The sequence below is a fragment of the Chinchilla lanigera genome, unplaced genomic scaffold (genome assembly GCF_000276665.1).
Source record: "Chinchilla lanigera isolate Chin_1 unplaced genomic scaffold, ChiLan1.0 scaffold00001, whole genome shotgun sequence".
Taxonomy (NCBI): Eukaryota; Metazoa; Chordata; class Mammalia; order Rodentia; family Chinchillidae; genus Chinchilla; species Chinchilla lanigera.
Window position 1 is genome coordinate 45834415 of NW_004955402.1, and position 20098 is coordinate 45854512.

The 20098-nt window shown below is 44.9% G+C and overlaps 1 protein-coding gene and 1 long non-coding RNA gene across 4 annotated transcripts in view; one reads left to right on the plus strand and one right to left on the minus strand.

Annotated features, from left to right (window-relative positions):
* Positions 1-12235, minus strand: part of Rnf152 (ring finger protein 152) — a 72085-nt gene extending 59850 nt beyond the window's left edge. The window contains exons 1-2 of one of the 3 annotated variants that reach the window (XM_005373012.2): positions 11972-12104; positions 5288-5408 (exon numbers count right to left, since the gene is read on the minus strand). The gene's annotated coding sequence lies outside the window, so the exon portion shown is untranslated. Of the gene's footprint in view, positions 1-5287; positions 5409-11971; positions 12105-12158 lie in introns of those variants that run through there. The other 2 variants (XM_005373013.2, XM_005373011.2) reach the window with 2 other exon arrangements.
* On the plus strand, positions 12157-19896 carry LOC102018350. Its single transcript, XR_259093.2, has 3 exons — positions 12157-12527; positions 13433-13528; positions 19454-19896. It is a non-coding gene; the product is annotated as an uncharacterized LOC102018350 (long non-coding RNA).
* The last annotated feature ends 202 nt before the right edge of the window (positions 19897-20098 follow it).

Here is a 20098-nt window from a genome sequence, read left to right on the forward strand (position 1 = left end):
TCGAAAGAAATAAAATGAGGGAAGCCTGACTGCAGAACCTGCAGAACAATGGGCCTGTTCACACCTGCTTTCTGGGATGCAGAAGGAGGAATCCCCGAAGGCAAGCAGACAACTCATCTTTAGGATCTGGGGCTCAGAGAAACTACATCCACCTCTACTAAAAGTGGTAACAGACTCTAACAGCTTTGCCCTTTGCAACAAAGACAGGGAGTCAAATCAAAGGTGAAGCAAGGGGAGTTAGGTTGAGTCCAGTTTACACTCTGAAATGGATTATCACTGCCTTCCTAATTTACAAGGAATTCTAAGTCGTCTGGACAGCATCTCTTTTTCAATTTCCACTGCTGACGAGACTCAGCCTCAAAGGAATGTCATTCTAAGAAGCACAGTAAAGAGAGGGATTAGCATCTCTGTTGACAGGCTCCACAAATAAGGTGAAAACGGGTTCTGAAACCCGATACTCTTTCTCCCGTTTTAGTGAAGACATTTTTCCTCAGAAATTAACAAATAAGCTGTAGAGCAGGGTGACAGGGTTGAGATGCGATTCTCAAATACCTTATTTATTATTTTGTTATAAGCCCAAGGGTATGTGAACAATTTTAATAGATCTATCGTTGGTAGAAAAAGGAAACCACTGACTGCACAGAAATGCTAACTCTTCAAACTAATACAGTATTCTGTGTATAGAAATAAAAGCAATTTATTCAATGCATTCTGTTTGCCTCTTCTACAGGGCAGCTATTTACCTCTCTTTGAGGTGAAGTAATAGACTGAAGACATCCAGCTCATCAGCAAAATAGTGAACATGGTGTCTCAGTGTGCACGATGATTACACAGGAAAGGATGACATAAGCGTCTCACAGTTGCCTTCACATGCTATGAGCATGAGTTACAGAGCTGGCAACCACCAAACTAATTATTGTTGCTGGCAATTTGCTGCAGGTTCTGCTGGCAAGAACCTGCCAATCTTAGAGCTAACCAGTTAAACTTCCCCAAGAGAAAAGGAACACAAAGGAGAACATTTGAGGCATTCGCACAATACTAGGAGAATCTATGGCTTGTCGAAGGCCTTATCAGCTTTCATCAGTCCAACACCTCTGCTACAGTATAGAGCCAAGCCTGACTCCCTTCCTATCTCCAGTTGGTATTAGATGCATCACAAAATCCCTCTGGAAGGTTGGGAAGAAAGCCCAACATGCTATGTCCACAGTACCTTCAGGCTAGGCCACACTCCTGCCATGCTCATAACATCAGTGGGCTCCAGAAGCATCCTGGCTGCAAACGAAAGACAAGGCAGCTCATCTGCAAGCCTCACATGGTGCCAAGAAGAAAAAAAAAAAAAACACAAGTTCATACATGAATGCACTCCAGATATCAGTGCAACAAGAAACCCAAAGTGTATTTGGATGTATGCATCTTCAAATTAACTATGGACATTCTTTTTTTTTTTTTTTTCCCAGTACTGAGGATTGAACTCATGACTTTGTGCTTGCCGGTCAGGCGCTGTGCCACTGCACTAAATCCCCAGCCCCTCAAATTAACTACGGAAGAGCCTATAGAGAGAAAGCACAGACTGGTTCCTACCAGAGAGTAATCAACAACGCTTCAAAAATAAAAATCACTACCTGGGCATGGTAGTGCATGCTTGTAATCTTGTACTTAGGAGGCTGAGGCAGGAGAATTGCTGAAGTTTAAGTCCAACCTGAGCTACATAGTAAGTCCAAGTCTAGCCTGAACTACAGAGAAAGACCCTGCCTCAAAAAAAAAAAAAAAATCTGCACCCCAAGCAAAACTGGCACACAGGTCCCAGAGGCCCCTCCAGCTTCCCTGGGCAGCAGCCTTCAGCATTACTTTTGAGCCACTGTACTGGTGCATGTCTTTAATCCTAGCACTCTGGGAAACTGAGGCAGGAGGATAGCAAGTTCTGCCTAAGCGCAAGACTCAGTGAGACGGTCTCAAAAAAAGTGTTGGAAATGTGGGCCAGAATGAAAGCCCTGGGTTCAATCCCAAGTACTGGGAAAAAAAAAATACTCCTAGCCAGGCGTGGTGGCACACGCCTGTAATCCCAGCACTCGGGAGGCAGAGGCAGGAGGATCGTTGCAATTTCGAGACCAGCCTGGACTACAAAGTGAGCTCAAGGCCAGCCTGAACTGCATAGTGAGACCCTGTCTCAAAAAACAAAAACAAAAAAAATTACTTCTGAAGAATAAATACCAACAAGTCTTCACTGAATGCCTACTGTGTGCCAAGAACCCTGACAAGCACAGCAATTATGAATATATAAGTGGAACTTCTAAAACATCTCATTAATTTCACAGTACATTGTGCACTTATATGTTTATTACGTAGCCCACTTTCTTTGCCTGTATTTAAAATTTTCTTAAAACATAGTAATGGTTAAAAAAAAAGTCCACTCTAACCTACAGATCATAAAGCAAAGGACTGACCAAATCAGGCTGTGCTAGCCTGTCCTCTTTTTCTTATCCTTATCCCATCCCTCCTGGCTCGTCTTTGATGCCTGGAGCTTTGGACATGATGTCAGACGTGAACAAGGCCACCTCAGGATACTGAACGATGATCACAAGACAAGACAGGACCCTTAAGTAGGGTGGCCAGTGTTCCTGGAACTGATGCAACTTTAAAATAGAAAATTCCATGACCTTGGTATTTCTTTGATCATGGGATGATCTGGGGATCGATCACCCTACCCCCAAGAAACCAGACCCCAGGAAAGGGGGGTCCACTACCGCACATCCTACACTTGGCCTGGGAAGGGTGAGCCATAGGAATAAGGCATTTGGGATCTTTCAAGTTAGGTTCAAAAGCCAGGATGGGTTAGCACACACCTGTAATCCCAGCACTCAGGAGGCTGAGGCAGGAGGATCACCGTGAATTGAAGGCTAGCTTGAACTGCATAGTGAAACCCTATCTTAAAGGGACAAAAAGTTAAAAAAATAAAATCAGGTGCAGATTACCTGCTGGCTTTTTCAGAGTTTTCTCACACTGCTATCTCCAGCTTCCTCCTAGAAGGCTTATCATTTTAAACTCCAAACTGTTTAAGCAAAGTTTCAGGAAGATTTCCAATGAGAAGGCTTCAGCAACCATGAAGTACAAAAGAAATCCTCCTATAAACAAGGGCTATCAGGGCTGGGGATTTAACTCAGTGGCACAGTGCCTGCCTGGCAAGGGCGACATAAGTTCGATTCCTGGTACCAGAAAAAAAAATAAACCCCAAGGGCTATCATTATTTAGAGGCAGTTATCTTTTTAGCTAGCTTAAGGGCTGCTTCAGGTTAGACCAGGCCTATTCAAACTGTTATTTCCACAACAGAGCACAGTGACTGTGGACAGACAATGCCAAATACAAGCATTAATACCCAGCTGACCTTTATTTAGTGCTTATGATATGTGGGTGACACGCAAAGCACGGTGTATAAATTATTGCTCTTATTCTCATGACCACTCAGGGAAGCTGATTCTCCCTCATTTTACAGCCGAAGAAACCAACGCTCAGTGATTATTTACTCAGTCAATGGCAGAGCAGAGGAAGAAACCCAACACCACCTCACTGTTAAAGTGCAACCTTTTTCACCACTCGATTGAATTAGGACCCAGTAAGACATATATTAAGGAATCAAGAATTGAGAGAAAAGTTTTAGACACATTTCTTTTATTCTTTCCCACTTTAGATTGGCCAGTACAAAAAAATAAAACTCAGTGATGAGTTAGGCACGCTCATTCAGCTAGAGCATGATAGAGACTTCTGCTACAGTTGTGCCTGGCAAAGAACAGGCACTCAATATTTGAATCAGTGTCATAAACACAAGTGCTTTCTTCATTGACACTGTTTCTAAAGCACTTTTCCCCACTACAGTGGGTGACTGGATGGATCCTTACCTCAGGTTTCTGCAGTGTCGGTGTCACACAGCAGGAGTGGAAGGAGGGGCTCTCACCCCAGTGTAGACTAACTCTCTCCTGTATGGGTGAATTACCTACTACTCACTTAAAACAGCAGCAATCCTTATGCCCCATGCAACAAAGGGGCAACCATTTCTGTGTGGTGCTCTTCAAACACTTTGATCTCGTGTTATTAAGGAAGCAATCTGCAAACCTACCCCAAGGCAACAACTGCAGAAGGATATCACGCCAAAGACTGTTTTTGAGATGTTTATCTCAGCTCCATTCGCTATGATTCAAACTGAGGATATTTTAGGCATTAATACATCCCTGGCCATGTTTCCACGCAGCTGAATCCATTCCCCTCTTTCAGAATGACACTCTCCACAATGATCAAGCTTTCCGAGTGTCAAAGAGTCTCTACCATGTGAATGAGTATTCCAAAATCAAGACGGCACAGATGTGACTCACAAAGGTATTTATGCCCACAAGGTAACTGTGGGTGGGATGTGACAGTCAGTTGCACCAACTGTCACCCAGCCATGTCAAACATTTATCACAGCTCGCTCCATTAGAACTGTGAGGTGGTTTGGTGTTTAGTGTTATGGGAAGTCCTAATGCTCGTTGCTCTACGTCAACAAACAAGGCTTTTCTTTTTCACTTTGCTTGTTTTTAAACTAGCAGCAAAAAGAAGCTGAAAAACAGCCTACTAATAACAACCCATTTTGTTAGAATGACATTCGGTTAGAAGACTTACCTCCCAACCGTTGAACTGGTAGGCACAGTATATTCGGCTAATCCAACTTTGAGCCAACATCGAGTCATTATTAATGCAGAGGAGGCTCTTAAAGTTTCTGTGTTAACTTTTTTTAAGGTTATAGGCCAACAGTGTCTTAATTCTTCTAGCACAGTAGCTCAAGAACATTTTCTGTTGTCAAAGATTCATCAGTGATTACTGTATCTTTCCTATATACATCAACATGATAGCAGTACAAAATGGGGTCAAACCTCACCCTGTCCTCATCTAGAAGGAGCTTTCAAGGAAAATGAGATCCTGCACTTCAGTTGCTACATCTGTGGCCACAGGACCTGTGGGGTCGAACTGCAACCCCCTACCCCAGTGCTCATGTCCAGGATGAGCAACGGTTGAGGAGTCCCGTACATTCAGACTCTAGGCTGATAACAGACTCTGTGGCTTGACAACAGAAGATGTCCTAGGATGTCTTTTCAATACAGCTCCTCTTCTGGAAACTAGCTTGAGTTTCTGTTCTTTGCAGTTAATCATAAAAAAAGACCTTTCAATCTTAGGTGATAATATACATGCTCTTTGTAAAATGAATGAATGAATATGAATAAATGAAAGAATGTTGAATGAAACGAGATGGGATACTTACCTGGCTGGGGAGAAACTGTGATCATGAGAAGAGATGAAGGCAATTTTAGCAGAGAATAGTGAAGTAGTAAGGGATTGCTAAGGGCCAGCATGATCCTAAGTGGTTTAGAAGACTTAAGAGCCTGTAACGATAGAAGAGAAGGCAGGATTTTAGGTCACAGAATGTGCTCGAACTAAGAATGAGGCCATGCAAAGCATTTTGAATGGACAGCAGATTAACTTTCCTAAGTAATATGGAGACTAAAAGTCAAGCAGGATAAAAGTCAAGATTGGGAAAGAAGTTTGGGGTCACACTGGGGAAAACTCTAAAAAAAAGACTAAGGGATATAAGTCTCCTCCCACAAAACACAAAAACAAACAAACAAAAACCAGGGTTGATCCACCAAAGGTTAACTAGGGAGAGGACGTCAGTTAAAACAGCCTGTAGCCTAAAAGAACAGGAGATAGTGGAGGTGCCAAGAGTCAGGAAGTGAAGGTGCCCAGGGTAACAGCCCAGGGATAAATAAGGTTCTTAGCTAGGATATAACAGTGGGAATGGAAATTAAAGTGAATGTGTGGATTATTATTAAGAACTGATAACAATAAAGCTCCCTATTTCCACAATCTATCAAAGCTGTTACGGAACTCTCATCAATTCTTCTCTAACCACAACGGGAAGTGTGATTATCAGTGAGTGTGGTTTTATCGATGAGCCAGAAAAGTTGTATTTTCTTGGTAGGTAGGAATGAGATGGGAGAGACATCGAAAGAGAAAACATAAATACAAACACACTATCTGTAGATTATGCTTTGCCACTACTTTGCCCCTACAGTGGCGCATCTTCATTTGATCAACCCTTCTCTGCTTGAAGGTCTGATACCCCAGGAAGCCTGTGTGATGTTAGAGTGAGTTTTCAGGGCTAGAGATGTAGCTCAGTGGAACAGTGTTTGACTAGCAGGAGTAAGGCCCTGTGTTCATTCTGCTACACTAGTATAAAAAGAGAAACCCAAAGTATAAATAAATTGAAGAGAGAAATAAAAGACAGCTAATAGGTAACTGGGTAATAGACCTTCTGCAGATGAGAAGATGAGAAAGAGATGGAGGCTGAGAAAGGGAAGGGGATACAATGGGAATTAAGATATGTTATATGCTGCAGAGATAGTGAAAAAAATAATTTTTTAAAAACAGTAAATTTTATCATGCAGATAAAGCATAAACTTATTTGTGCTTTTATTTATGTAGGAATCAATATGTCAAGTGGTAAATAAGGCATGTTTTCCAAATTGTTCCTCCCACTCCCAGTAGATCACAAGTGGCCTCCACAGCCAAGAAAGAACATGCTACCTACACCTCTGCTTCCATTGTGGTCTAGGCCAGGAAACCAGGGACCACAAAGATCATCCAAGGGAAATGCAGGTCATGTACACCCTGCCAGAGGCCTCTCTTTAAATCCTACAATGACAGTGGATCAATTAAAAATAGAAAAACTCGGAAACATAAAACAAGGATTTACTTTATCCGACCTGTGATTTCCAGTATAACTGGAGAAGCTACAATAAGGAGCGGGAAAACCACTGCCTTCCTTGTTTCTAGCTTCTGTGACAGTGTGACAGGCAGTGCCAGGGAGAGCACATTTAGGCCACAAATGTCCTCTACCTGAACAGCCAGCGTTAGCCTGACATTCCTGAGATGAAGACTCAGAAGCTACACAAAATACATAAACGTATTTTGAAGCTTCCCAAATATACTTTAAGCCTGGCCCTTCAGGATTTCCTTTTCTTTCTGGCTCAGTCTGTGCTCACTCTCGGCCCAACTCTGGGCCTTGAACTGGTTTGGATGCTGTCTGTCTGCTTCCCCAAGCTGCTTATGTCTAAAATCAGAAACCCACTGGGTGCAATATCTTACCCCTCAAATAAACCTGGACCAGAAAATGCCTTTTAGTTAGGCTAACAATCACTGTCCCTGCAATCACTGTGACTTGGAGACTAACTTACTTTATGTGTCATTTCTATATATAGAGAGGTAGTTATAAAAATTATTTTTGCCAAGGCAGTTACTGAGCCAGAAGCAATTTTGTTAAATTCCACGTTTATGCTTACAGTATTTATCAAAACTTTAAAATTCTAATCTATGCATGCAGTTATCTTAATGCAAATAAAGTTCTCTTCAAAGTGATATCTCTCTAGAAGTTGCCCACTGCTTGGCCCACACCTGCTAGCAACACCTATTCCACGGCCTCCAGTCCTCAGGCAGTTGGCAAAGAAGCATTTAAAACTTACCACCTTCACAGCCAACCTGGTAGCTGATGGCAGAATGAATGTCTTAGACCTCTCTGGTGTGCTATTAGTCCTATGCAGAAGAAGCTTCTTGTCCAAATTGCTTCTTTTAGGTAACAAGAAGGTGACCTACCATTACCCTAAACCTATTTCCGCTCTGTCTAGTTTTGGCTGTTGCACCGTCATCCCCAGCTTAGCTCTAGCCCCATCTGCCACTCTTCTTCTACAATGAGTTGTTAGAAACAAACACAGGAAGTCTAAGACAAGAAGCACACGGTAAAGGAGAAAAAGTCTGTAAGCTACGTCTCTCTGGTACATAATGCTGGCCATGCAACTCCTAGCACTGGTCCTGGAAATACCTACCTGTCCATTGCTTCAGAGAAACCAGTACTCAAAACAGACAAAACAGGCAAAAAGTTGTAGCTGTCTTTATTTGATGACCAATACACAATCATGCTAGTAAATATCATATTAACATATTGGTAAATTACAGGTTGGTATAGGACCAAATTTTTAATGTCTTTGTCATTCATTCATTTAATCAATACTTGTAGAACACCCAAAACTTCCAATCACCAAGCCAGGACCTGTCAGACACACTTTAGAACCTTTTCAGGGCCAGATCACTGTGGAACTCCCTAGTGCTGCTTACCTGTATGTATACAAGAAATATTGAATTGTGGCTAACTGTGGTCATATGACCGGTTTTGGGATGGAGCCACGTAACTTACTTTTGGATGGAATCCCACAATTACTAGAGTGACACCCCACAGCATTTCCTTTCTAGTGCTGCAGAAATGGCTGATGCCCAGGTGCAATCATGCCTCCATCAATTCAGGTCCTTGAGTGACTACAATGAGCAGGGCCCACCTATTCCACACTGGACACACAACCTGGGAAAGAAACTACATTTAGCACTGAGAGGTGGACATAGTTGTTACTGCAGCATAACCGGACCTCTCCTGATAATACACCTCTATCTAAAGAAGATGAGAGAAATATGTAAAAGCCCCTACCCCAATCTATTTTCTAAATCAGATAATACAGAGAAACACAGTTTGTTTGAAAACTTGAGTACAACAGGGACTGAACCACGCACACTTTGAAAAGCAGGAGGTGCTGACGCCATAGACAAAAAGAGAAAGAGAATGACCTCCCAACAAGGGTGGAACTGACCGTTCTCATGGAATTCAGCTGAAGAGTTCAAAGGCAGTAAAGAAAAGGACACCTGATTACAGGCCCAGCCACTGAGGGAGTAAAGAGCTCCCCACCGGAAGAGGCATTCCAGGAGACGTCGGATGAGCATTCTCCACCCTCAGAAGTCCAGCCCCATTCATCTCTCTGAAGCTTTCGCTGAACTGCATTCTGAGCAGCTCTCCCTTTCTCCGTGTCTATAAATCTCTGAAGGTGATACAGTTTTGTATCTCCACCCGTACCCTCATCTCCTGGCACCTCTCACAGGGCCCATTAGCTCTCAGGTGCCCGATAAACATCTGCTGAATGAATGAGTGAATGCACAGTGCGGAAAAGCACTGGATCCAAAGGTCGGTCTAATACCTCCAGTGCTCATCCAACCTAAACCTAAACATACTGCTGCAGACATCTGGCAGTGGGAAGCCTCCTTCCCAAATAAAATAAATTAGGCCTCAATACAACACTTCTATTATGACTTACCACGGTACACAGTTTGAAACCACAATGAAAGCTAACACTGCACTGTGGCTATCTTTGTTCTTGGACGTGCATTTACATGTGCGGGCAGCTGTTTTCCCATGTGGAATTTTGTGTGTGAGGTATTTATTTTTTCTGTTTGAAAAAAACCACACCCTTGTTTCTATTGCATTATTGCAGTCCCTATGATCCCATCACGTGGGCTTTCTTCTTGCAGCAAAACAGTACACACCCAGCATTATTGCTGACATAAAAATCAGTTGTCAAAATACCTCTATCCTAGCACCATGTCACTAATCTCATCTTTCCAAAGCACCGGCCTTTGTCTCAGCGGGGACCTGAGCACTCACCTGCTTCTCCCAGTGGTTCCTGAGTGCTTTCAGTGGAAGGATCAATGCTAGAGTCACTTCCGTTTTTAAAGTCACCTTTCAAAATAAAACTACCCCAGAAGTGAATAACAAATCGCTTAAGTTTTAAACTTTGTTTTTCAAGACACTTGGTGGGGGAAATGGCACAGGGAATTTGCCATTTGCTGTACTGTGCTGCTGCTGCTGCTCCTGCTGCTGCTGCAGTGCAAAGGAGAGCTCCAGTCACCTTTGGCCCTCAGCAATCTGTCTTCCTGTAAGAAAAACCAGAGTCCATTTCCATAACCATTCTCATTCCCTGCTACTTGTGTAGGATGCGCAGGGCTCTGCCCTCTAGGAGACAGTGCCAATGCCAAGGTGTCCTGGGAGGTCTGAAGGTTACATTTTCATTGCACGCTCTCAAGATAACCCAAGATCTGTTTAGGTCAACGTCAAAACTATCCTTGGGAAGGAAAGAACAGGCAAGAGGTTGTTTTGTTTTGTTTTTTAAAGAACAAACAACCGAAAGATAAAACGCAGAATGAGTCTAGTGGTTCATGGCTATCTAAATGGAAACTTAACTAAAGCTTCTTTTCCTGTTTTCTTTCTGCTCTCCTAACAGAGCTCCCTGCCAACTCCCAGTAACTTACTGCAAACCCGGCTTTCTTGATAGTGTAAACGCTATTACAGCGAAGGAATGGGAGGAAATATTATTTCATAAGAAGGTCAATGTATTTGACCAATGTCTTAATTGAGCGCGGGTCATAGTTATAGTCAGCCTTGCAATAGCAGCCTTACCATGATAGCTTTTCAACAAATGATACCCTAGCTATCGACTGAAGTCCACACACATTAGCATAGGTAAGAATGCTGTCTTATATCCAATCCCCACATTCACGTACAACTGCCCATGTACTGATCGGTTCATTACTCCCATCAATCACGGGTAATTTATACTAACCCCGATACCCACACCCTGGCCCAAATGAATTCTTCAAAAGGAAGGTTTGAAGTCATTTGCAATTTCTTCTCGAAGCAGGGGTTTCAGTAGCCCCCACTCATTCACACAGATGGCAGTAACGCTGATGCAAAACCACGCAAGCAGCCCCAGCACTGTGGGCCCAGATGACCCAGAGACACCCAGGCGGCTACCCAGATCATCGGGGGTTACCTGAATCTGTCATCGAGTCCCTTTCACCCCCTTCTGCATGATGACATCAAGTGGAAATGGCAAGCGTTTGCGAAGCAAGAGGCTGACAAGCAGGAAGCACATTTGAGACTGAGCTTGTTCAGCCTGCAGTGGATACATGCAGAAAGGGTTAGTTGCGCACAGCACAAAAAGAAATCCAAGCACCCTCCCAGACCAGCGGGCCGGGGTGGGCGCACTGGGAGGAAAGGGCGGAGGTGTGATGGGCTGGCGGGGCAAGGAAAGGGCGAAGCGACTAATTGTTTCTCTAGGTTAAATAACCACATCCCGCCTCCTCCGCAGTCTCCCCCGCCCCTAAATTCTCCACTGGCAAAGCCAAAGCCTCTACTACGGTAGCAACAGTAATCCCTCAGAAAGGAATCGGAGAGGGTGGAGGATACTACCCCGGGGCAAAGATAGCGCTAGCAAAATACACTAGGTAAACCCGGTTAAAGGGGAAAGCGGGGCGCCTGGCCACCCGCCCAGACAGACACAGTAGCGCAGCATTCAGGAGCATCTTTTGCTCCTGTCCGCCACCTCATCAAGTCGCTGTCACTGTGTTTTGGCTATTTCCCTACTTCTAAAACCGCTCAACGCTCCCCCCACCACACCCCCACCACAGGCTGTATCGGGGACCGCCGCTGACCAAGCAGCGCCCTAGAGTCCAGCCTGCTTTGTCCTGCAGCTGTCCTTCCAGCAGCAAACGCCCAGGCGCGCGAGTGCGCACAAAGACCCCAAGGCCACTGCGCCCTCTTTTCCCAGGAGGGATCCAGGGCAACTTTGGGAAGGTGCCCGACTAGGGGACTAAGACGGGACCCCGGGGGGCGTGTGCGGACTCTGGGCGCAGCTGGGGCGCGCGCGGCGCGGGCACGAGGCGGCTCCCTCCGGCCGGAGCTCCAGGGGGCATCCGAGGACTCGGCGGAGCCTCCGGCAGCGTCGCTCCCCCGCCCCAGCCGCGCGCCCAACTCTGCCAGAGCTCGGGAGAACGCAACTCCCGGGACCACCTCCCCGGCGGCCCGCCGGGCCCGCGCTGCCTTCCCCGGGCTCCCGCGGCCCCGTCACCCCACCCACTGTCCACAGGGTGCCCCTCCAAATACAGCGGGCGGCAGTGCCCTTCCCCACTTCCCTGGATGCAGGCGTCGCGAGGGCGCACGCATCCGTTTGCACCCTTCCCTCCGCGCGCGACCCGGGAGGGTGCAGAGCAAGGCAACAAACCGAAAGTCACTGACCTTCCTCCGCAGCCGGCTCGGGCGCTCGCTAAGCGCGCGGCGGCGGCAGCATCGCCGGGGGTCCCGGGCGCCCGCCCCTTTCAGCCCCACGCGCACCGCGGGCCGGCGGCCGCCCGCTCCTCCCGCCCGGCTGCGGGGCGGCGCCTGCAGCCCAGCTCCCGCCCGGCCCTCTGGGCGGCCGCCCCACCTGCCGCTGCCCTCCGCGTCCCCGGTCGGACACCGCCGCCAGGCGCTCGGCACCGCGCGGGAGCTTTTTGTGTCACCGCCGAGACTAAGGCACCGAGCGGGTGGGGGTGGGAGGCCGGGCTCGGCTCGCGCGACACCGCCCCTCTCCGGCGGCTCCACCCCCTCTGCGCCCACTCCTCTCCTCCCCTCGGTTCCCCAGCCCAGCCTCTCCACTGGTCGCGCGGGTCTCTGTCCGTCCGCCCTCCCGGGGTGAGAGGCTGACCCCTGCCTCGCGCGCCCCTTCGGCCTCGCCCCCAAGGGCCAACCCCACACCAGCACCTCGCTGTTCTCTTTAAGCACCAGTCGCGAGCGGGACCCGAGCCGGAACCAGGTGCGAAAAGAGGCGGAGGAGGTGGGCTAGAGATGGGGGAGAGACCAGGTCCGTGACGCTGCACAGACTTTTTGGCTATCCCTAAAAGTTTTCGTGGTCGGGTCGGGACGGGATCTGCTTCTCCGAAAGGGAAGAGGCATCCAAAGAGGCCCGATTGGGCGACTGCATGCCTGCACCCCCCAAGGGAGGGAGCGGAAACTTGCCGGTCCTGGGGATTTCAAGAACCGCTGAGACCTCGGGACCCACCCTGTGATTCACCTGATAACCTGACTTACGAGCTGGAAGTGTACTCAGTGGTAAAGCGCTTAAAGGCCTTGGATTCGATTCTAGCAAAAACAAAACAAAACCTAACCCCCGCCTTAGGGGCACGCCTAGAAGGCTTCCCCACTTAAGAAAATTTAAAAATGAGGTCTGCTTCTTTGGTTACTATAATAGGGGATGGAGGAGGAAAGTGTCTACTGGAGGATGGTTTCCGTGCTTTCTGGTGTCTTTTAAAACGATTTCCTTACAAAAACAAAACAAAACCCTAAAACTCTGACTCTGGCTAAGTTAAACCTGCCAGTTTTCCTGGGTTCTCGTCTCACACCCAGCCGCAGGGTTCTGCCGAACGATCCCTCCTTACCCCTAAGCAGGCAGCCGCATCCCAGCAGAGGGAAGAGGGCTGTGCTGAGGTCGTGGGTCCCGTGCTTCCCCTCCTCTAGCCAAGGAAGCTCTTTGCTTTGGGTTTCTAGTTCCCTGCCAGCTTCTAAAATTCCCAGTGCTCTCAGCTGGCCCTTTCCACCTGTTGATGATGTTTCCCAATGGGTTTTTATTAAGCAAATGCACAAAATCACCACACGGAGACAGATCAGACTTGAAGGGTTTAGTGCTCTGTGGGATCCCTGTTAAAGCATTACCTTTTACAGGCACCTGACAGATGCTTGTCCTCCTCCCACCAAGAGATAACCTCTACTGCGAATGAGAGAGCCGTGAAGGCTGTATGCACGTCTTAGAAGCCTAAGGTAAGTTTGTAAGGACTCATTTTTAGGCCTCATGTTTAGGGCAGAAAAAAAAATTGAATGGGAAGTTAATGAGGGCATTGGACAACTCAGATGTTGACCAGGAGCATGGAACGAGGAAGGAGAGTCATAACATACCAAAATTTAACCAAAAAGTTCAGCCTAGAAATACTACGATTATATGAGTGATTTTCAAGATTGCTTTTAAGAAGCTAATTTCAGGGTTCAATAATGATTACAAAATATTTCAACTCTTTTTTTCAACAGTTTTTAAGGCAATTCTTAGTGGGTTGGGAGGTGGAATGCAAGCATTCAGCATGTGTAGGGTAAAGGCTTCCATTCTTATTCATTTCCACTGACTGGTATTTTAATTCACAGAGCATCATGGGTGTTCTGCCTTCTGTCCTGTCTTGTAAAGCTGTCACACAGAGAAGGTTAATTAACTGGGGCAGACCAGGATGGGCCAGTTCTTAAGATTCTTTGGAGGCCAGACAGGCAGCAACAGTTTGAGTCAGGGGAAGAACAGGCTAGAACATGTTGCAACAGATTCTTCAGGGAGAAAGTTCCAGAACAAGGCAGCTGGGACCAGGCTATCTTCAGAGCTGTAAGCTGGCAAATGTGGTCAGAAAAGCGGCCATCACCCTCAAGACTGAGGCACCACCGCTGTATGGGAGAGAGAATCAAGGCAGCCTCCTAGATCTGGAAGAACTAGTTATGAGCAGGGGTCCCCAGCACTGGAGACCAAGATAAAGCTCCAAATATTCATGAATTCCTACAACCAGTATCAATGGAGTTTAGAATGTGTTCTGACTGGGATAGGACAGAGAAGAAACCACCCAAATTCCCGCACTCACAGAACTTACCTTCTAATGGAATGCACAGATAGCACAGGAGGTAGTGAGTGCATAAAATAAATTGTGTGTTGGACAGTGAAGTACTTAAAAGAGAAAATAAAGTAGAGGGGAAGGTAATGAAGTCTATGGGGGTATTTTAGGTGAGTGGCCAGCAAGGGCCCTGATGAGATGTTTTGGGGGGGTCAGACCCGAAGCAAAGGAGGTGCCACAAACTGCCAGGAAATAAGAAAAGACCATTCCTGTTATCAGAGACCATACCAGCGGAGGTTTGCCCGTGGCTACAGGTAAAGATTGAGACACTGGAACTGGGTCACAAGGTCAGTCAGACCCATAACATTGATGGATGCTGAATCACCTGAGGCTGCTACAAAGCTGCTTACATCTGGGCAGAGATGAGTTCATCTTTGTATGCACAACGTGGAGTGCAGATACCCAATAAATGTTTATTGCGCTGAGCTCTTAAATCTCAGAACCTGGGGTGGGGCTGAGATAAGTGTGACCCCATAATATCCAGGGCAGTCCTTCTATCAGGGATGACATTTTCACAAAAGAATGTGGTGATCTCTTCTGTAGCTTTTGTGACTGTCTTCCTGCTCTTTAAGGGCAAGGATCATCTTTCAACCTGTGTCTTCAGCGCTCAGCAAGAAAGAGTGGAGAGAAGGGTGGGAGGCAAGAAGGGAAACAGGGCGAGGAAGTGAGAGAAACGAGCAAACCCATTCAGTGCTGAGGGTGAGGGTGAGCTTTCTGCTCAATGTATTTGATTTTACATGCTCAAAGTGCGTCGTGAAACTGATTTATAGTGATAATTGTACAACCCAGTAAATCTACTAAAAGTTGAGAAATTCTACACTTAAAACAAGTGGGTTTTATGGTATGTAAATGATACCTCAATAAAATTGTTTAAACACATTAAAATGGGACCCCATGTTTAGAGAGCTTTTGCAGGCTGCAAGTGAAAAGACAAAGAAAGGTCTTTAACCACATTGTCATTCCTCCTAATAGATATTTAAACCAAATTGAGCTACAAATTTACTTTTCCTGTTGGTAATGTTAACCATTTTAAACTATATATATTCTGAAAAAAAATTTAAAAGGTCTCAAAGCATACATGAGCCAAGAGGATTTACTAATAATGACTGCTAAACATAGTACACGTGTCAAAACTGATTTTTATTTTGGGGCTTTGCATAAGGCAGTCCCAACAGACTTATTGTTTTGTTTTGTTTTGTTTTTGTTTTTTTCTCTGGTACCGGGAACCGAACTCACGACTTTGCGCTTGCCAGGCAGGCGCTTTGCCGCTGAGCTAAATCCCCAGCCCCAGACTTATTGTTTTGGTATGGTGTCCTGAGTGAGAGAGGTACTACTTTTGGTGTATTGCCTGTTATGCGCCCACAGTATTTAGAAGCCAGTGCTCTTTAAGGACAATGAAACCTCATCTGGAACAAAATACTGAAGTAGTTTAGCAACCACAAAGGGTTTTGATAGAAACTACACCTTGGATTGCTTTTTGAAAAATAGTGATGCATTGAACAAAGCGTTTCTAACCTCATCTTTGATATACACAGCACACATTCCAAAGCAGCTGGGCAGAATTATGTGATCATAATCAAAGGTCTGCACATCAGTTTGAATGCTGACCATACACAACCCATATGGACATTATATATCTTGACTAAATGCCAGCTTAGCCTATGATATACAGGTCTTCTGCACAGTCTTCTCAGCAGTATTAGCTATTTTCTTCTGTTTGGGTAGTTTGAGGTTGAATAAAACCCTTATTTCCACCAATAATTTCTGCTCTCTTTGCTGAATGTATGGTAGAAGGAAGTCATCATCAGCTGAACTCCTTTCCTGGTACAATCAATGTGAGACACTGTTCTCATACTTAACGGAATGACCAGCAGAATGACCATATGTGATCAGCCAGGGAAGGGTTGCAATGTATAGCTCCCCTCTCACCCCACTGTTCCCCATATTTATCATCTGTCCTAGTGTCCTCCCTTCTGTGTATACTCTACTTTCTATTCACCTAGGTGTTTCCGCCTTTCTCCTTGATCCTTTCTATCACCAGTCAGGTTACGGACATCCATATGGCTCCTCCCTTTATTTGTCTGCTACATCTGCCTCCCCAGCTGCCATAAGAGTGGAGTGGTACTGCATTGAGACAGGGTAAAAAGAAAAAAAGAATCAGGAGGTCCCACCACCGTTTTTTAGGATCCAGATGTGAGCCCATTGCCTTCCTTGCCTGGTCCGCAGAAGCTGGCTAAATGTAGTCCCTGCAGGACTCAGTCTTCTGCACTCTCTTCCTAATCTGCAATTTACCAAAGCAGACCTGGAACTCCTATGCATGATCCGGGTCCAGAACTGGCTTCACCCAGTCAGGATTCCATCTGTTCTCACCTGTTCCGTCTGCTGTAGAGGATCTGGTCAGAGCACCCTCTAGTGGTCAGGAGGAAAAGTGGCAACCGCTGGACGTGGCCCAAAGATTGGACCATTGCAGAGATCCAGAGCAGAGCAATGCCTAGGAGGACATGCCACATACTCTCTCCCTTTTCTTGTGTTAGTGTCCTCCCTCTGCTATTGCTTTCTCCCTTCCCAGTGGGTGGAGTGGCTGGGCAATAGTAAAGACCCCCACACAAAGACCCCCACACTATTCTCAACCTTTCTCCTTCTGACTCTTTGTAACTCCTCAACAATGTTGGCAGAAGTTTGGCCTGTACACGTACTTGATTGTTGTCAAGGATACAAATTATCCCTCTCCAGGACGTGGAAACTTCAGGATTTCAACCATGCCTAAAATTAATAAACTATAATAACTGCTGTGTTATTGGTGAACATTTTTTGAGTCTGGTTACCAGATTGTGTTGCTAACCATTACCTGCAGTATTTCCACACATGCTAGCAAGAACCTTAGAAACAGTATAAGCGTTTCCACTTTATAGATGAGGAAACTAATGTCTCAAGAATTTAAGCAACTTTCCCATTGAGTTATGACCAGTTAATGTTGAATGCGGCCTTGCCCTGAATCTGCTAAACCCAAAGCACTTCCCCTTAATTGTTGCACCGATACCTCCCTTAGACCACAGCATCCAGGCAGTTCCACTTGAGTTGGTCTAAAATGCTTCTCAGTCCCTTCCAAGCCATCCTTATTTTAGCTGAGATTCAGAACATGATTTCTAATCCTAACATTGTGGCTCATCATATTGTTTCGCCAAGATCTTCCCCAAGAATCTTCCCCAAGAGTTTCAGTGTGAGATGACAAAACAGTTCTGAAATGGATAACAGTTGAACAATAATGTGAATATATAAGTTGGACTGTATACTTAAAATGTGACAATGATAACTTTTATGTATATTTTACAAACTCTTAGAAGAAATGTTTTTAGATATAAGATTATTAGAAACTCATGACCTCAAATTTACTTGCATGAAAAGTTTCAAAGAGCCACAGAGAAAAATAGCATTGAGTTTTTCTTTTTATTAAAATTTAGGTAAAATATACATAAAAGTTATCATTGTCACATTTTAAACTCTTCCCCAAGATTTCAAGCAAGTCTACGCTTTCTTATCCTCACTCAAATTTTTTGTACCTTTCCTAGGCAGCTAAATAACCTACATTTATAATTGTCAATCCCCAAAAAGCCAGTACTTTCAAAGTTTCTAAAGGCATTTACGTCTCTGCCTTGCACCTGACTTTCTCTTCAATCAAAAACCCCTCGGATTTCTCCAACCAAATTCACTTTTACATCCTCCTGACCCAGCATTTGTTCTTTTAATTTGCACTTCTGTTCTACTTTGCATCATAGTTAGCAGTCCACACATCTGTAGCATAAGTAAAATCTTAAAACCTGGAACTGTGCTTTGTTCACTCCATCTACCCACATGTACCCATGTCTCACGCATCACTGCAAAATAGAGTGCTCGTGCTCTGCACATGCCAGCCAAGTGCTTCGTCACTGTTCACTTGTGATCAATCAGGGTTTTCCATGCACCTTTCCAGGGCCGTGCTTCCTACAGCTCCTCTTAAGAAATTATCTCTAAATTGTTTCTTCACAAATCTGCTATACCCAGTTACTCCAGATCAGCCAGTGGGATTTGGGATTATTTCCAAATCCACTTAACTTAAAAGGTCAGGGAAGGAAGTGGGTGTAGGTAGGGTAAAGACATATGATTGACCTAAGATTTCTTACCCTGGGCCTTAAAGAAATATGGACTTCCCAATATCAGTTCTTATCCAAAGCCCTTACACTTTATGTTCTAGGTTGAATGGTGTCCCCAGAATTCACGTTAAAGTTCTAACCTAGTATTGTGGAATGTGACCATAGTTGAAGATGTGAGACTTTACAGAGTTAAGTTAAAATATGACCACTAGGGTCATCCAAAATGACTAATGTTAATGTAAGAAGGGAAGATTGACATAAGTATAAGGGGAAGATGATGTAAAGTCAAAGGAAACAGCAAACCACCTATAAACCAAGGAGAGATACCTGGTGTACATCCTTTCCTCATAGCCCTCAGAAGATACCAACCCTTCCAATACCTTAATCTCAGACTTCTGATCTGCAGAGAAAGAAAATAAATTGGTCATTTAAGTCGCTCAGTCTCGTGGAACTTTGTTATGACAGCCCTAGCAACTTCGTACATCCAAAGACTTATTCACAAGCATTGGATGCTACAATCCATGGTGGTTTATTATCTTGGTGCTGTTTATTCACTGAGTGCTTATTTGAATGGGTAACTGAAGAAGATAACCATACAATGGGGCATTCACACATCTGGAGAAGAAAAACAGTAGTTATAACTCTAATTTGTAAAGCATAAATTATGTATGTCAGTAATGAGATGATGTTCAATACAATAATGTGTATAAGTCAGTGTACACTATGTGTTGCAAATATTTATCTCATTTAATCTTCCCTGCCAACCAGTTGAGAGGATATTGTTATTCTCAGTTCACAGCTATGGGAATTGAGACTCAGAGATATATATGTAAGTTGCTTAGTATGTCTTACTTCTGAGAATATTTAAGGTTTAACCATGAACTACTGGTCATTCTATTCTGTTTTTCTTCCAGGTGGTAAATCCCTTCTTTTGTTTTGGTATTCACTCCACCCTGTGTGCTTTGAAGCATCCTAACTAGTCATTCAGTCAGTAATGGTGACACCGTGTTTTGAGTCACTGGTTGGTACAGGATGAAAATGTGACCCAGTTCCGGACAATGAGACAAGAGAGGAAGTTGGCTGGAAGCTTTCTAGAAAAGAGATCTTCACTATCAAAAAGAGACGTGCAAAGTAGCAGCTGCTCTTCTGTTGCCGGCTGTTATCTGGTCTGCATATGATGTCAGAGCGGTGGGGACCATCTCCTAACAAGGACGGCATCTCCTAAGGAGATCACTAACAGGAAGGGAGTAAAGAACCAAGACTGATGATATCACTTTGCTGGAGTGGACCAACTCAAAAACTGCTTTCCCTTCTGTTTCTCACTTTGTTAATAATAAATCCCCTTTTTGTTAAGGCATTTTGTGTTGCTTTCTGCTATTTGCAGTTGAACTGATCTTGATATGCCACTTCAACAAATATACTTTGATTTTCCACAGGAAGAGATGTTTTTAGATATAAGATTATTAGAAACTCATGACCTCAAATGTACTTGCATGAAAAGTTTCAAAGAGCCACAGAGAAAAACAGCATTGAGTTTTTCTTTTTATTAAAATTTAGGT